Source organism: Lissotriton vulgaris, chromosome 11 (assembly GCF_964263255.1).
Source record: "Lissotriton vulgaris chromosome 11, aLisVul1.2, whole genome shotgun sequence".
Taxonomy (NCBI): Eukaryota; Metazoa; Chordata; class Amphibia; order Caudata; family Salamandridae; genus Lissotriton; species Lissotriton vulgaris.
This window is the reverse complement of record NC_141699.1, coordinates 828,530,016-828,548,103: the sequence shown is the minus strand read 5'-3', so window position 1 is coordinate 828,548,103 and position 18,088 is coordinate 828,530,016. Positions and strand designations below refer to the sequence as shown.

Here is an 18,088-nt window from a genome sequence, read left to right as displayed (position 1 = left end):
GTGCCGACATATTTGGAGACGTCCCTAACGAATTTGTCACCAAAAAGAAGGCCTTCTGCAAGGGGTCCCGGCTCCGCGTCAGCGAGCTCCGTAAGATTCGAATCCATCTTCATCAGCAGAGATTTTCTCCTCTCTGCCGAGACAGCGCAGTTCGCGTTGCCCAAAAAACATATGGCTCTCTGAGCCCATCCAGCGAGCACGTCCGGGTTTATGATGACTGAGGTCTCCTTGGCCACAAAGGCCATCTCTAGGATCTTTGCCAAGGGGCCGATGGCGTCTAACATTTTGTCCTGGCACCCCCGCCATGCTCTATCCAGACCTCTCTTCGGGTCCTTGGTGAACTTCTTCAGAAAGGTGAGAAGGTTAGGATCAATCTCCGGTGTTTCCGCCACCTGATTTGGGATTTCCGGTCTAGGGCACTCTGAGCGTAAACGATTTCTTACATCCCTAGGGAAGCACTTGCGTAAATTATCATGGATGTAAGCCGTGACTGCAGCAGGCGGCATCCAATCCTGTGATCTAGGGTGTACAATCTCCAAAGGATCAAAGGTGAACGGTGTATCATCCGGCGCGAGGCTCTTGGGCTGCGCCACCTTTGCCTTCTTTGGAGGATTGCGATCCTCTGAGGTGTCGGTGTCCGTATCCGCGTTCGTGCCAGTATCCGTGTCCGTGTCGGTGTCATGGACCCTACGTTTACTGGTGGCCTTGGCTCCAGCGTAAGAATGGTCCGCCGTGTCCGGCAGGGTAGCTAAGGCCTGCATGTGAGGCCAGGTGGCCGAGTCCCTTGAAGGACCCGAGGTGGATGCATCATCCTTCTTCTTCTGAGGTTTATTAAAGCCATGTCTTTTGGCAAAACCTTCCAGTTGTCGTCGGATAGGACGAAGGGCTGAGGCCAGTGCCTGATGCACTGTCTGAGGTACAGTCGTTTCCATCGCCCGGTTAACGGAGGACTGGACCGAAGCGTCCAAAGCACTGACCAGGTTGTCCTCCAAGGCAGCAGTCTGCCTGTTCTCAAATTCCTCCTCCTGATAGTACCCCTCATTAAACTGCTCTTCCGACATTCTCACTGGGAATTCTGTCTAGGTTGTGTTCAGACAAAACCAGGTACTAGGAGGGTCAGGGGGGGGGGGGTCAGCCCACACAGCACACAAACTTTCACTACCTAAAACCCCCTCAGCAAAGCTGTAGTCAAGGCGGGCCAGAGACCCAGGCCACTGAAATACACTGAGCGTGTGCGCGCTCAAATTGGCCCAATTAGTATTTATACCACCTCACCAGGCGATCGCTAAGGCAGAGGGATCCTTCCTAACACTCCGATATGAAAATCCAATTGAAACTGACAAACGCGGTTCGCGCCGCGACGTGCAGCCCAAGCGCGACTGAAAACCTACCAGAAAATACCCCAATTCAGCGCGCTTTGGGTGCACGTCGCGGCCGGGAGCCACCCGGCCTGAATGAGCGTCAGCGGCGATGAGGGAAGCCGTCTGCGCATGCGCTAACGCGCGTAGCCTACGGGGACAACACCGGGCTCCAGCAGGCTCCACAAACAAACTACCGGCATCCGTCTGCCTCCGGTCAACGACCGTCGCTACCCTCGCGCGAATACAGCGCGCTCCTGCCACCTGAGGAATGGATTACCAAGACGACGGGCACAAAGGTGCTCCGCCGAAGGACAGCTACTCCCCCTGAAGAGGTAACAACCTCAGCACAATAAATAGCAATACGATAGCAGAATACCGCTAGTAACAGTATGAACAATGTATAAACAGAATGAACAGTGTATACAGTGCCAAGTAATGTCAATCAAACATTAACAAGCGCAATAGAGACACAGAGGGAGTAAACAAGGTTGTACTTAGCTCTGTGAGCAGCAAAGAAAGAGGAAGATGGCGGCAGGCTAAGGCCTCTTATGGACTAAAGGGGCGTGGTTATATGTAAAGCATGATGGGATATGCAGTTTAACGTTTATTGTAATGAAAAGCAAGCATTTTCATTGGCTGCTGTGAGCTTCTAGTAAAGATTGAGAAGCATAATCAGAAGCCTCCGGTCCTGACATAGAATTAATTATTCAAGTCAAGTCAAAATTTGTATAGCGCACTACTCACCCAGAGGGTCTCAAGGCGCTTGGGGGAGGGGGTTCGCTATTTATCAAACAGCCATGTTTTGAGTTGTTTTCTGAAGGAGAGGTGGTTCTGTGTAAGTCGGAGGTGGGTGGGAAGAGAATTCCAGGTTTTGGCTGCTAATTAGGAGAATGATCTTCCTCCCATGGTGGCTCTTCAGATGCGTGGGATCGCGGCAAGGGCTTGATTGGACGATCGTAGATGGCGGGTGGGGGTGTAGAAGGTCAGGCGTGTGTTGAGGTAACTGGGTCCTAGGTCGTAGAGGGCCTTGTGTGCGTGGGTGAGGAGACGGAACTTGATTCTCTTGTTGATGGGGAGCCAGTGAAGGTCTCTCAGGTGACCGGAAATGTGATTATGGCGTGGTATGTCTAGGATGAGTCGGGCGGAGGCGTTCTGAATGCGTTGGAGTTTTTTCTCTAATTTGGCTGTGGTTCCGGCATAGAGGGTGTTTCCGTAGTCCAGTCGGCTTGTGACAAGTGCTTGGGTGACCATTTTTCTTGTTTCGGTGGGGATCCATCGGAAGATCTTTCGGAGCATGCGTAAGATGTTAAAGCAAGATGACGAGACGGCGTTGACTTGTCTGGTCATTGAGAGGGAGGAGTCTAGTATGAATCCTAGGTTGCGAGCATGGTCCGTAGGTTTGGGCGCGCTGCCTAAGGCCGGAGGCCACCATGAGTGCGGAGGTGGATGATCCAAGGATGAGGACTTCCGTCTTGTCTGAATTCAGTTTTAGGCGGCTGTTCTTCATCCACTCGGCTACGTCTTTCATCCCTTCGTGTAGGTTGGTGTTGGCAGTGTTTGTGTCTTTGGTGAGGGAGAGGATCAGCTGTGTGTCGTCAGCGTAGGAGATGATGTTAAGGTTGTGCTGGCGTGCGATGGAAGCGAGGGGGCTCATGTAGACGTTGAAGAGGGTGGGGCTGAGGGATGATCCTTGTGGTACTCCACAGATGACTTCGGAGGCATCTGATCTGAAGGGGGGGAGGCGGACTCTCTGGGTTCTTCCAGCTAGGAACGAGATGATCCAGTCCAAAGCTTTTCCTTGTATCCCGACGTTGCTGAGGCGTTGTACGAGGGTGCTATGGCAGACCGTGTCAAACGCTGCTGAGAGGTCCAGGAGGATGAGGGCAGCTGTTTCCCCGTTGTCGAGTAGTGTTCGGATGTCGTCTGTGGCTGCGATGAGGGCGGTCTCGGTGCTGTGTTTTGCTCGGAAGCCGGATTGTGTGGGGTCGAGGGAGCCGTTAGACTCGAGGAAGGCGGCGAGCTGGTTGTTGACAGTTTTCTCTATGACTTTGGCAGGGAATGGGAGGAGCGAGATGGGGCAGTAGTTCTTAAGTTCGGTGGGGTCTGCTGTAGGTTTCTTCAGGAGGGCACTGAGTTCGGCTTGTTTCCAGCTTTCCGGGAAGGTAGCGGTGTAGAAGGAGCAGTTGATGATGTCTCGGAGTTGGGGTGCGATGACGGAGACGGCCTTGTTGAAGATGTGGTGGGGGCATGGATCGTTTGGTGATCCGGAGTGGAGGGAATTCATCAAGCGGATGGTGTCTTCGGTGCGAATTGGCGTCCAGGCGCAAAGGGTGGTGGTGGGGGGCTTCAGTTCGGAGGTGAGGGAGTGGATAGTTCGCCGAAGCTGTTATGTATGTCAACGATCTTGCTGTGGAAGAACGAGGCTAGAGAGTCGCAGAGATCTTGAGAGGGGGTGATGTCGTTGGTGCCGGCTCTGGGGTTGGTAAGCTCTTTGACGATGCTGAAGAGTTCCTTGCTGTTGTTGACGTTGTTGTCGAGTCGATCCTTGAATGCTGATTTCTTGGTGGATCGGATCAGCTGGTGGTGTTTGCGGGTGGCGTCCTTGAGGGCTATCATGTTGTCGGTGATTGGGGTTTTTCGCCAGGCTTTCTCGAGGGTGCGGCCGTTTTTTTGGGGAGTTTTTTAGGTCGTCATAGAACCAGGTGGCTTTTTTGTTTCCTGGCTTGTTGTGGTGGTTTTTCACGGGTGCTAATTCATCAGCGCAGCGGATGATCCATTGTGCGAGATTGATGGCTGCATGGTTTGGGTCCGATGATCTGGTGGGAGGGATTTGGTTTAGCGCTGTGGTGAGCTGGTCGGTGGTAATTTTGTTCCAGTTTCTGCAGGGGACTTGTTGTGGGTGGTGGTGTGTCGTGGTTTTTCTGAAGTTGAAGTGGACGCAGCTGTGGTCCGTCCAGTGGAGTCCTGTGGCGTGATTGAAAGAGATGTGTTTGCTGGAGGAGAAGATTGCGTTGAGCGTGTGTCCGGCGTAATGGGTGGAGGTGTTTACCAGTTGTTTGAGTCCGAGATTGGCGAGGTTGTCCAGAATGGTGGTGGTGTTGCTATCAATCTCTTCCTTTTTTGTGCCATGGTGTAAGGTGGCAAATAATGGCAGCATTCACTCTGATTATGCCAGGCCTCTTATTGTATCAAGTTTTGGATTCCAACAGGGCTCTGATTTGTTGCCTTTTCGTAAATGTTCACACAGAGGTTAAGAGTTGACAGGAAAAGATAGCCTTTGAGTCTGCCTACCCACATGTTTAAGGGTATTCATCAACTTCTCTCAAATCTCTTCCCACATTTGAAAATTACCCCTGGACACGGAAGGAGTAAAACCTTCTCCAGCTTGTGGTACAAGGGGTGTTAAGGAGAGGGCTTTAATGAAAGTAAGTTTATAATCAGCCAGCAGACTTTCACATTATCAAATATACATATTTGCTCATTCATACATTTATTAAAATACAGTTTCCAGGCCTACTTCTGTTAACCTTGAGGTTTTTTTATATTCACATTTATTTCATGTATACAGTGCCACCAGCCAACATTGCAAGCAGTAGGAGCTGAGCATTCAGAATCACAACAATACACAAGACGACCCCGCCAAAGATCAGTCTTTTCATCAGGACCGTTCATAGTAAGACCACCACTTTCCGCACACTTTATCATGCTTATGAGGACATTCACGTCCCTCATAAATCGTTTTTTCTTGCTGTACGGACCAGTCGACTCTTGTTCGCCACAGCTGTATGTGAAGGGGGTGTAGGTTGCTTCCGCAGTCTGGCAATGTCCTTTTTGGCCACCTGACTGGCCAGGTCCCAGCACCGCAGCTTGGGGACTGAATTCGATCAGGCGCCCCAGAAATGCTGAGATCTCCTGCTCCACCCCAGCCCTCCCCAGAAGGATCGTAGCGCTGGGCAGTCCCGTGCCATATGAAAAAAGCATCAGCGGAGAGTGCACAGCATGCACACTCTGCATGTCCCTATTGAGAGCCTTTATGATCGTGGACCCCCCCCAGCTTCTCTACAACTCCCAGCACCACAGCCTGGGGACTGAATTCGATCAGACGACCCAGAAATGCTGAGATCCCCTGCTCCACCCCACCCCTCCTCAGAAGGATCGTAGCGCTGGGCAGTCCCATGCCATATGAAAAAAGCATCAGCAGGGAGTGTGCAGCATGCACGCTCTGCATGAGCAGCAGAAAATATCCGCTGCATGCGACGTTGGGATAGATGGGTAGTGTAGTGTATACGTAATTCACCTGTACCATACGCAGGCATACGAATATTGCCAATTTCTTAGGAGCCAGCACCCCTTACTCCAGTCATCATCTAGCTCACCCACCAAGCCCCACCCCCCGTCCCATTTCTTCCAAAGGGAATCAAAGCCATCTGGGACATTGATAATCAGGGAGCAGTAGATCTGAAATATTGCTCCCTTCTCTAGGTGCCCCATTAAAAGCTTTGCCTCGACGGGCTGTATTCTAGGAGCTGGGTATCCGTGCGAAGATGTGGTCTCAAGGCGTGCTTCAGCTGACGAAAGTGGAAAAGTCGAGTGTTAGCTAGGGCGTACTGATCTTTTAATTCTTGGAAGGACATCAGGTTACCACCTTTGAATACCTCTACCGTATGCTTTTTTCCTTTTCGGTCCCACTGGTGAAAGCCCTCTAGGTTGGGGAGCTGCCCAAGCCATGTGCCCTTACACAGGGGATCATTTCCGTCAAACAGCGGTTCCACCGAATAAGGTGCAACACTGCTCTTCAGCAATGCACTGCCACTTGTGTACATGAGGGAATTCTATGGGGCAGTCGGCTCACATAGAGCTGGCCAAGGTGCTCCTCAAAACCCATCAAGTGAAGTTCCAAGCAGTAGACTGGGTCACCCGACCTCCGCTAAACCATACATTGATTGGCTGAAACTGTGCTGCCAAGTAGTACACATAGATGTCAAACACCCTGTGAGAAGTTGGCCTGGCATATGCTGTCCACTATTCTAGTGGGCACCTTGCACCAGTCCAAACGACCCTTATTGATGGTAGGTTGTAAAGTCAACCTTATAGAAAGATATCCTAGTGGTAGCTGTGGAGAGCAGCCTTCAGGCTAAGACTTAGAGGAGAGTTGAGCAACTTGTTTTTTCCAGATATAGTCTCTTGAATAATCAAATGAAAGCACACCACACAAGGTATATATCAAATATATATGTATTTAATCTAAACACAACCCCTCTGGACTCTAAATGAGGTCAGAGGTAAAAGTACAATACAAGGAAATTAATTAGCATACAATAGGTTGCACAGTATACGTTTTGCCCTAGGGCCTCACAAACCATATACTAAAATAGTGGTATAAAAACCACATGAGGGATAGAAAGCAGGAACCCCGAAACACTTGTGGAGTGTAGGCCTCTAAGCTTTGGTGCAAAAGATGCTCAGGCAGGGCTTCAAGTACCCCAATGCACAACTTCAGGAAGTAGGTGCAGTTGCAAAAATGCAGGATGTCCAGGAGTTCCGGTCCCACGTCTCTCAAGTCTGCCACAGGTCTCAGCATTGCTGGGAGAGCAGGTCAGCTTCAGAGATGTCTGGAAGTTCGTGTCCTGTGTCTCAGAGTCTTCGGGATCCGGCGGGAGCCTCAACAATGCAGACTGGCAAAGATGCTTTTGTTGCCAGTTTGAACAGGGTGGTCACTCCTTGACCACAAGGGAGATTTCTTCCGTCTTCCAGTCAATATGGAATGTCGAAGGTCCAAGATATATGTTGCAGAGTTTCGTCCAGGGTAATCTAAAGTCCTAGGGACTGGGCTCCTATTCTTATAGTAAGTTTAGAGGTTGAACTAACTCTAGGGTCCCACCTATGGGAGGACCTGGGGAGCGAGTAGTTACACCCCTTCAAATTTGGATAGTTTCGCGCCAGAGCTGGGGCTGAGTGCCCCAGCAACCGGTTTGAACTGGGAAATGCATGGAGCACCTTCTGTGCCCCAGGCAGTGTCTGAAAAATATTCACTAAATGCAACCCACCCTGCCCCAATACACTAAAGCCTGTCTGGGGAGGTGCTAGCACCTACCTAGACAGGAAACCTATTGTCCAGGCCTCCCCTGCCAGAATTGCGTCCAGCAGCAGGAGGCCAGACTCGTGTCTGTGGCAACAGCATCCATTTTGTGATGCTGAGGCTCTTTTAAACTTTCACCGGGTATACCAGTGTGCACATGTCTTCTCCCTCTAGAAGGGTGGAATGCTACCCTCGCCGCCAGAACTGGCGGGGGTAGTATTCCAAAGTGTTTGACACCTTACACAACATGTTTTGATAAAGCCAAACTAAAGTTAGCATTAACCCCGAGGATAATAATGCACTTAAGAGTATATGGTATGGCTATATCATAGAACAGCTATGAGGAGATGGTTCCGAAAGCTGCAGAGGGGCTCAGCTCATGCTCGAGCACCCTCTCACACAAAACCAAGCACTCTGCCTTCAGGATTGTCAAGGCCTGCCATAGGAGTGACTTATAGGTTACTATGTGTCTATATGTAAAGGTAGATATAGGAATACTATATCTAAGTAAGGGGTGTTTACACCACCTTACCCAGGCTGCAAGTGCAGACCTGTGGTGTCATTTTGGAAGGCTGCCCAGGGGTAGCATAATACATGCTTCAGCCCCTGGTAGGACTCTGGGTTACCTATGCCCTGTGTACCTAAGGTACCATATACAGGGGCTCACAAGGGTGACCCAATTACCAACCTGAGATGTACCTAAAGTACTTGGTATCCATTTTATAGAGAAAGCAGATAGACTGGGGCCCTGAATAGCAGGGTCCCAGTCAAACTAAGTCGAAAACCAGCAAAACACCAGGCAAAAAGTGGGGGGTAACCATATAGTCCGATTCCGCCTTTCAACACACACTCAAACCGGCGTCATAGATTTGTCTGTGTTGAAATGAATGCCACTCTGTGGTGCTTACCAACCCAAACAAAAGTGGGGATTTTGGAGTATTGAGAGCGGCAGCGCCTTCGGGGTATGGAATACGAGAAGTTCGCTAAAACATACAAATAGCGGGGGTGACACATCATTTTTAAGGTTGCGCTGCGCCTGATGGGGTTGAGAGGCAGGCTATAGGAATAGAATGCCATTCACCCGAACTTGTAATATTACAAAAAACAAGGGAACCCAAAAGGTATGCCATAGGGACCTTGGGCAGTATCCTCTTCTAGAGAACAGTGGTCCCTATTTTGAAAGGGAGAATAGAAACAGACAGTAATCATACGCTGAATAGTTAGTATGTCTTTTGTCCAGCCGGACAAGAATTTATTTTTCATATAGATTTAGTTTCAAGGAGTTGTTTTTAAACCAATTGATGACAAGTGGGCACAGCCGTGACCCACGGAACACAAGACAAACCAACGAAAACAGAATGGCCAAAGGCAGGGCAAAATACGTCTGTACGCTTGTACTCAGTTTAACAGACTTAGATCAGTATTTTTACACCATTGCACATTACAATATTGCTTATTCATATTGCATATGGCGTTTAGGTGTCGACGACATTTCGATGCCAACGTTACATACAGGGCATCATTTTCAGGACAGTTAAATGAATCCTTGTTGTCTTTAGAGAGTTAAATACACTATGCCTTTTTTGCATTACTGTACATACAATACATATAGGGAGAAAAGGGGAAAAAATAAAACATATAATTGGTGAACATAGGGTCTGCTAGGCAAATTAAATGATTATCAGTGACTTAAGTGAATTTAAAAATAAGACGAGCGGTGTAAGTAGAGGGGTAGTTCGTAACCGGCGAGTGGTGTGTGGCGGCGCGGACCATGGGTGCTCACAGTGCTCCTATACCAACAATTGCACTGTCTGAAATTACAGAGTGAAGGAAGACCGAGGCCAGAATAGCTAGTGACACATTGAATGCAATCTCTGGGTGGACGCACTTAGTTAAATGACTCAAGTGAAAATGACGCCTCTGGAAAGGTGAAAAGGACTCTAGGTGTGATGTTCGTAGTGTCTGGGTGAGTTAAAAACGCAGCAGTGGTACGTCCGTGCGGTAGAACAGTTATGGCGGGTCATAGTAGTTATACGCTTTTATGCCAAGACGTGACCGCGGAGTGGTGGGGGGTAACGGGTCACGGAGAGCCATGGTTCCTTACGTTAAAGTTCCGAGACCGGAATGGGCGCGGTGGCTCACGTTCGGTGCAGTGGGGCGGCCAGCTAGTAGGACCTGGTGGGGAAGCAGGAGGGAGGAGTTAGAGTTTCGGTGCCTACGAGCAGCACATGGAGTGCGGTAAATTAGGTGGATAAAAAATTACCGTAACTGTTGGGAAATCCGAATCAAGGGGAGTGCTGGTACATCCATGGAAGTGCACGATCGCACCGTCTGGAAAATAATGGGTTCGGGTTAGTGGTTGGTAACAGAGTTAGGGCAGCGGGGGTCTGTGTGGAACCTGGTTGTGACTTACTTGGACAGCGGGAGCTCAGTGGCTAGTCCTGCTGCACGATGGCGGTGAATGTGAGCGTGTTGGTGAGGTCCATGTTTATGACTGCCCGGCCGTGGAAAGCGAGGACGGTCTCTGGTGCCTCAGGTGGAGTGGTTGGGGCAGGAAATGTGCCAGCCATTTTGAGACGGGGTTCAGTGACCTGGTTACTGAAGGATTGTGCGGTTGTGAGGTGGGTGAGAACGGCGCATGTGACTTAAAATTACCATACATCAGCAGTGAGAGGATAGTGTGGTTGGTGAGAATGGCGCATGTGACTTAAATTTACAGTACAAAGGAGCAGAGATGCCATACTTAATACATGAACATCATTAGAGCAGGGAGGTCCAGTCCTCAAGGCGGTTTAGACTGCTTCGAATACTGTTAGTCCTTAGAATCCAGTGTAGTTCTTCTTTGTTTAGTAGCAGAGATACATCTGCTCCCCTAGGAGGGGGTTTGATCAATGTTATTATAGTCCAGACCAAATCCTTCTCACTATGTCCTTGTTTCTGGGAAGTGATCCACGAGGGGGGAGTTGGCTTTTTTGCAGCGAATCCTGCTGCGGTGTTGTGCAATCCGGAGTTTTATCTTCTGGCTGGTATGACCTACATAAATCAGCATGCAGGGACAATAAATAGCGTACACCACGTTTGACGAGTTGCAATTTGAGAACTATTTTCTACCAAATTTGATGGTGCCATATTCAAAACTTTTCCCTTCGATTGTTGAATCACAACAAACACAGCTACCACATTTGGCATGACCTGTGAGGGTGGGCAGACCCCATGCGTCATTGTGTGTGGTTTTGAGTGGTTGTTGGGGGAGAGATGCACGCACCAAGTGGTCCTTTTATATTTTTAGCCGTTTTCATGCGAACATTACGCGTTCGAGGTTGAGTGGGCCAGCGTTGAGTACAGGCCAGTGTTTTAACACACTTTTCCTGATAGCAGTGGATGCTGGGGAGAAGGTAGTCACACAGATAAGCCTATCCTGGACTCTTTTAGGTTTAGGTTCGAGGAGGGTCTCTCTAGAACAGTCGTCTTCAAACTTTTTGATGCCGAGACCCCCTATCAAAATTCTTTAGGCATAAGGACCCCCTCCCGACACAAAAAATGTCTAGAACCTGGTATTCCTGATCATTGACAACCATAAATGTTCTCCAGAGAAAGGATCAATCTCATTAGCACCAGTTTAACACCAAAATATATCAATAAGCAACAAAAAGGTGACCAGTACAGCTTTACAAAAGGTCTTATACAGAGTGGCAACACCTGTTGCTGCTTTTTAGTAACTTTTAAACCTTTTGACTAAATTATTTTTTGTTGTTAAAACCAGCAGATACTCTGGCAGATGATGGATTATGTGGCAAATGCAGAAAATCTACAATTATGCTAACATCGCTGCAGCCGCACATTCACATAATTCCAGTGGCCCTTGGTATTATAGTGTAATGCATGGGCTGCAACTTTATTGCACGGCATTAGAGGAAAACTACTATATTTCATGAAATGCTGACAGCTTGGCATTTACAGCTGCATGGAACTGGAGGTAGCTGAACATCAGTCATCATAATTAAAACACAAGTACATTTTTTAGGTCTTCCACCACCAGGTATCTACATATAAAATAACAAGCAGCTTCAATGAATAATAAATATATTTTTTAAAGTTGTTACTCAGTGGGAAATGAACTATAATAAATGCTGGAACCTCTATTAGTTAATGCACTGCAAAAGTCTGTGTGATACTAGAGAGCCGCGGAATTAGATCGTGGTTGATGCAGTGGAGAATAGTGACTTGTGTATTTTTAGTGCTATGAGGTCACAGCCTGTGACAGAAAGCGATGTGAATATGTAAGTCGTTTTTTTTTTACTTGTATTACACACAGTATAAGATAGACTGCTACAAAATGCGCAAAATGTTTTACGCTAAAATAATGCCAAAATATATGGGCTGCTTTCAAAATATACGGGCTTATTTATAAGCCCCTTGCGCTGCCAGTGTGTCATTTTTTACGACGCTGTGGTGGGCAGAGTGCAGACCCATATCTACGAGGCCACACAAAGTCACTTTGCGTGGCTTTTCGTGGCCTGCTAGATATGGTGTAAGGCAACGCAGCGCAAGTTGGTGCGTTGCCTTACACTGCGTCAGGGGGGTGTCCATGGGTGTTGCGGTGGGTTTTCCTATGGGCTTTGACACACTCCTAAATTTACAAGGATGTGTAAACCTGAGGATGCGTCACAACTGTACGCTGCCCCAGGGGATGCGTAACAAGGAGAAGTATCTTTATTTCTCCTCAATGGTTTCCGCTTTCTATGTGTGGCACACATAGAAAGAGGAAAAGGCCTCCATGGGTTGTTTTTGCGCAGAAAGGTGTGCCTTCTTGCCCAAAAACAATCCTGCAACAATGCAGACACTTTTGCACCAAGGTGCAAGGGTGCCTGCGTTGGCGCTAGGCACCAAATTGTGCACTGGCAGAAAGGACAGGGGTGCACCGTATATTATAATACAGTCTATTCCGGCCCTTTTTAATTGACATAGGGGAGTACAGCAAACATACTTGCAGAGCTGCCCTACACCATTTCATTGTAAATGAGACCCATAGATTTTAGTAATATCCAGACCCTATGTAATGCAATATTTTTTACATAACTGTTCCTTCAACACATTCTCGGGGATAGTATGCACTTTGTAAATACAATGAGAATTAATAGCAAGCACTTCACAGCTCAGTAAACTCTGTGCACTGCCACTCAAAAGCTTCAAGTGAGTTGATCAATTAACTGCAACAGCACTCTCCTGAGAAATCAAAGCCAGACAGACAGCTAAACATACCTTTCTGCCATTGTGCCGCTGCTGGCCTGATAGAAATGCAAATGTGCACAACGACTTATTCTGCAAATCCCTTACATTTGCAGATTAACTTGTTGTGCACATTTACATTTCTTTCAGGCGAGCAACACACAGGTAGAAAGGCGTGTTGGGCTGTCTGTCTGGCTTCGATTTCCAAGCACATCTGGGATGTTTCCTTTTAGCAAATGAAGAGCGCGACCCCTTCCCATGCCTCCATGGCCCCCCTGGGGGTCGCGCCCCACAGATTGAAGACCGCTGCTCTAGAACAATACCAGACCCGTTTTAATGAGCGGCGCACAAGTTTGCGTGGATATCCCCTGCTTCTAAGTTTGTGGCTAAGGGTTTTGGCCTCAGTGAAGTAATCCTACTTAAAATAACAGTTTCTCCTGATGCGTAAGAACTGTGAAAAGGGAAGGGAATCTCTCAGAGGCAGGGTGAGGGTGTGTGTGAGTGAGTGTGTGAGGGTTGTATGGGTGAGTGTGTGTGTGTGTGAGGGTGAGAGGGTGAGTGAGGGTGTGTGAGTGTGATGGTGTGTGTTTGGGGGTGTGGGTGTGTGAGGGGGTGGGTGAGTGTTAGAGGGTTGTGAGGGGGTGCGAGTGTTAGAGGGTTGTGAGGGGGTGTGAGTGTGAGAGGGTTGTGAGGGGGTGTGAGTGTGAGAGGGTGGGGGGGTGTGAGAGGGTGAGGGGGTGTGAGAGGGGGAGGGTGTGAGGGAGGGTGAGGGGATGTGAGGGTGTTTTTTCTGTACTATATAAAAATATATGCCCGTGTTTTGCGGCGTTGTAGACTTGTTCCCTGGGTACACGTGTTTGGGTGGCCGTTCTTTGTGCCATCGACATAAGTACTCCCTGAGGTCCTTACTATGTCAGTGGGTGGTAGGCCTTTCAAGCCCTCGTTTCTAGTTAAGCGGGCGGTCGGAAAAGAGGGTGCCTTTGTGCATGGCTGTGTTTTGGGGGAGTTAAGAGCGTAAGTCATCCTCTATGTTGCTGGAGCGTTTTGCAGACCTTTGGTGTTGTGATCAATGTGTGCTGTAAAAAAGACGGGTGGGCGAATTTTTTGCCCGGCATTGTTTAGTGTTATGTACACTCCTCAAAGGCAGATGCAGACAGGCGTTCCGGTTGTGATTGATGTGGAGATTTGTTTCTTGTTAAAACCTGTTTTGATGGTGATCTCCCAGTTTGAGAACGTGGGTGCCTTCCTACTGAGCTCTGAGGGCATCGGAAGAGAGCGGCTCCTTCCCACTGTGATTAAACAAACATATGCCCCTATTTTTGTTGACTTACTTTGGATGGAAGACCTGGAGCGATGGCGCTTGAGGCCGTGCAGGAGGACTGGGCTCGGGGACGGGCAGGAGGCTGAAGTTTTTCACAATAAAACATGGCCACTAGATGGCAGTGAGTATCCATCACATTAAAAAAGCATGCAGTCAGGCTGATACAAAGAAGCCACTCGGAGCAGTGAAAAACACGCTCCCAGCATTGCATTGGGGAGGGGGGGGCAGAGCGGATTCCTTTGAAGTCTGATGGGGGGAAGCGGATACTTTGAAGTCTGATGCCGAGGCTCACAAGCTGATAACAAATGGTGTGTGATGTGATGTGCACGCGCCTTGCTCACATGAGCTGTATCGAATCTGCTGTTTAGGGAGACTTTTCGGAAGCCTACTATAATCTCGCCTACCATCCCTACGGGATGGAATAGACTAGACCTAAAAATGAGGCAGCTCACAACATAAACCAAGCTCCCGGGGAATATCGCGTTAAATCCACATTGCAGACGTACTCCGACAGATGGCTAGTGTCATTGGCAGCACAGGGAGGTGAAACGCTAATCTGGCTCCTCTGTTCGGCTGGAGCCTGCTAATTGATTGGGAGGGAGTAGCCAAAAAAACACAATGAAAGTAAAACCAACGCAGCACTCTTGTGAAAGGGGCACAGTGCTGATAAAGTATGTCCGCAAATATGAACAAGCAATGGGAGCCACAGTGGGCGAGGCATCAGTAAAACAACTGTGGCATTGGGAAGAGGTGGGAAGAAGGCTTGATCTGAATGTAAGCTGCTAAGGCACTGAAGCTGCACACAGACAAACAGTAGCATATCAGGAAACCAAGAGAGAAACTAGTCCCCCAAAAAACATATGAAGAACTATGGTGGAATGAGACCGTACAAAGTCCCTGCTCTGTGGGAGGAACAGAAGAGAGAAAGGAGGGACAAAGCGGCAGGACTGACCACTAGCAAGCAGGGATTATTAAAGGACACTGACATACACTAATGAAAATGAGTGGCAAGAAAGGGGATGGACTTGATGCACACAGACTGATTACTACGATTTCTATCTCGACCTGAAAAGCAGAGATTAAACTCTACCACAAGACAGCCATCTGAAATCTGTATGCATCAAAAGCTGATGATGATCACTATCCATAGATTGACAAAATTGCTTAAGATTTACATTTAGGGACATAGGTTTGATAAAATTTACTGTTTTGACTGACTCATTGAAGATCTTTTTTAATTACTATGGCATCTTATTAGGGGCTAATGTTTCTCGGTGAGTGCGACAATGATGCCATACAACTGAAGGGTTATATTTTTTCCTTATTTGTGCAACAAGTCCAGTTAGTCTCCTAGACACGGAATCTCTACTGATTCTATGCATTTGAACCACTGAATTCCATTTGTAGTAAGAAATTAAGTGCTGTAGACCTCTTCTGCAGGTGCATGTATCAAATAGTGGCAGAAAAGTAAATCTTCAATAATGTTCAGCTCCAATTTGTTTTTAGCGTAACACAAGAGATAAGATTTGCTATGTCCGTACTTTCATCTTCTTGTAGGCTATAATGCTTACATTTTCACATTCTTTCAATCCACTGTTCTTTTATGTTGTCTGATGTTTTGTAAATTCGCTTTTTACACAGTTTTTAGATAATGCCACCATATTTAAATCTTTTTTCCTCTTTTTCTCCAATCATTGCATTCACCATGGCTTTAGCAGCAGGTACTATAAGTTATTCAGCAGTTGTATGAGGTTTTCCAGTTTTTGCAATGGGCATGTACACTTCATATGAAGCATTTTTATTAATAGACCTGTTGCAGGTTTCTTAATTGTTGTTCTGCTTTCTCAGAGCTTTTGCTCATTATTTTTGAAGAATTCTCTTGATTTCGTACCCTGTTCTTATTGCTTAGTTTCCAGGTGTCTTTGTAATTTAGAAGGTTTCATGGCCTCATTTGACAAAGTTTCATAACATAGCACTCATTGTGTTTGCTGTTCGTGTTCTAAAACTGAACATTTGAAGCACATTAATAAACATTCACCATCCTATTTGCGACACTTCGTTTTCTTTTTACTTAAAACACTTTTTTTTAGCATACTTAGCCGTCATTGATGTCTTCAGTGGCTTTAGGTTTAAGTGTAATCTAACTATCCATCGTCCTTATGTTTTTTTAAGATACCCACAAATGACCAGTCTATTAAATAACAACATTCAGTTATGGAATCGATATTCTTGCAAAGCTATTTGATAATGCACTTAGACCTTCACTACTTTACCTACTAATACAGGTTGCCTTCATTAGATGTTTCCAAACTACATATGTGCCGACGTTTAAAGATGAAACCTCGCGTGTAAGATGATTTTAACACTATATCAGCACTGGTTTTGTGGAAAAGACGGACAACACTAGCAAATCATATGCATGAATTTGCCCATCTTATGAACGCTGCATGCAGATGTTCATGTATGAATTTGCCAGAACATCCACCCTCCCCAATATCCTAACTCTCCCTGACTGCAATAGCTATGAATGTGTGGTGCAACACTGCAACTGGAAATGACGCATAGCATGTATGCTGAATAAGAACTAGTTTTTGTTGCTAATGCTGCAAGATGGCATAGCATTGCAAGCAACCCTTTCTATTACCCAATTTTTCAGTGCTTCTATTAAACCAACAAGCAATTCTTTGAACTTGCAATATAGAAGTCCTGGTACTCAATATCCCAGAGTTACTTTGCTAATGAGCTGTGATCGTAATCTCTGGTTAAATGTTATGAATTCCTCCTGAGAAGTGCTGGTATTTACCATTTCTAAACAAAAAACGTGCAGTAACTCGGTACCTGAGAGTATCTCCACATTTAAAGTATTGCTGAAAGGTTTAATGATAATCCAACCAGTGGTGGCTGGTGAAATGTGACATGGTAAGACCCAAATAAATGGCCCAAGTTTCTGTGAGTGAACAAACTTATCTCTTCCAAGGGAGGATTGCGAGGGGAATTTCGCTTGGCAAATTACAAAACAAAAGGTGCCAAAATGGAGCATTATAAATCACATTTCCCAAAACCTTGGTGTATGTAGAATACTACTCTTGTGTTCCATAAAATAAATCTGTGTAGATTACACAGCATGCCTTCAAACCATACTGCACACAACTGCAGACTGTTTCTCAAAACAGAGCTGTAATAGCTCTTCAGAGTGTACCATAGAAGTGTAGCCCCTCTCATGCCTAAACTTCTGCTTTGGAAGGAGGCACCTGCTTGTGCACACCACGGTTTTCCACATCTCCTTTCCACTTCATTCCTAAAAAGAAAAAACTAGAAAAAAACTCTCCAGCGAATACATTTACAACAGAATCTGCTCTAGATGTGCTGATCTAATGGCAGGCCCTATGTTACTTCTCTTTCACTTTTAGGAAATGCCCTGCTAATCCATTGCTCACAACAAGCTATAGCCTGGGAGGTTACATAGCAGAGATATAAACTTTCTGCATAGTGGACACTTAGATGAATTGAATTATCTGTGACTGTACATGCCCAGTTGCATGCGCCCCGCAGTGGCTCACTGTTCTAGCCCTCTTAGCAGCCAGTGGCTCCAGGATCAAGCTGCTTGAGTCACCCTCTCACGACTGATGAGATATCTGCTCAGTCTAGAATGTTTTTTTTCACCTTTTCACAGAGAAAATATAGCATTCGGTGTTTAAGACGAGCATGCACATAGAGAACAAGGAGCTATGAGATAGTGGAAGCCCAAAATATCCCTCACAACATGTCAGGACTCAGTCCGGGAAACTAGCATATGTCAGGGACTCTGGCAACGACTGGTGCCAGGGAAGACAAAGTAGACAGAATACGGGGTACAGAGCTGCCCAAGATCACTCAGTGAGTCAAAGGAGAAAAGGAATCCTAGGAGGAAGCTCTGTACAAGAGAATAAGAGAGTTAGAGCTCAAAAAGGATATGCCCCCAGAGGTGATTTAACATTCAGAAAAACTACACACAGAACTGATATGGAAGCCCTACATATAAAACATTAGCAATAAAGGGAATTAATTAAGCTTCAGCAGTCAAGGTAGCACTGCAAGCAGTGCTAGTTCAGGAACAGG

At 47.0% G+C, this 18,088-nt stretch overlaps 1 protein-coding gene across 1 annotated transcript in view; it reads left to right on the top strand.

The window, feature by feature from the left end:
- The window catches only part of SRPRB (SRP receptor subunit beta), a 50,235-nt gene that overhangs the window by 13,244 nt on the left and 18,903 nt on the right, over window positions 1-18,088 (top strand). The window lies entirely within an intron of this gene.